Below are 702 nucleotides of genomic sequence, written 5' to 3'. Positions count from 1 at the left end.
ATTGTGGAATCTTATAATTTCGGATCTTGTCAGATAATGAAGTCATGAAATAATAAATGAGGTTGCTTTCCACGCTGTATTCAGAAATGGAATACCAAGTGAGACATCTTCGAGGATCTCGGCTCACCAAAATGTCGGCGATACCATAAATCGTATCGTTGCCTCACCATACGACTGGATGGGCAAGAAACTTCAATAAAGATCGTTCAACGAATCTTTATTACTTACGAATTAGGAACTCAAATATAGTCCAATATAAGTTATTTTTTATAATTTCTGAATGACTGTATACTGGAAGTAATAATTTTCATAGCATATATAATTCAAACATCAATCTGGATTTATTTATGACTCTGTTCTTAAAACGAAAACTGTCACTCGAGACATAATCGGCAACCTGTAATTTTTTGTGAAAAATGATTCTATTATAAGTATAAGTACCTGTTACAAACGGGTTTTTCCGTCTGCCGCAATGATACGAGAAGCCTGCTGTTTCTTGGTGACTAATGTTTTTACTACGTAAGAGAAAAAATAGATTTTTTTTTTTCACCCAAGTAAGGCAGGATTAAAAGAGTTGTAAACAAGACCTTCGCTGGCCAAGTCAGACTGCACCGCCGGCTGCTGAAAATAACCAGCCAAGAAGGACCAGGTCCGCTAAGAGGAAACAGATCAATGGTTTTTTATCAACGAACCGGTGTAAAA

This window comes from Penaeus monodon, chromosome 33 (assembly GCF_015228065.2).
Source record: "Penaeus monodon isolate SGIC_2016 chromosome 33, NSTDA_Pmon_1, whole genome shotgun sequence".
Taxonomy (NCBI): domain Eukaryota; kingdom Metazoa; phylum Arthropoda; class Malacostraca; order Decapoda; family Penaeidae; genus Penaeus; species Penaeus monodon.
This window is presented reverse-complemented; position numbering follows the sequence as displayed.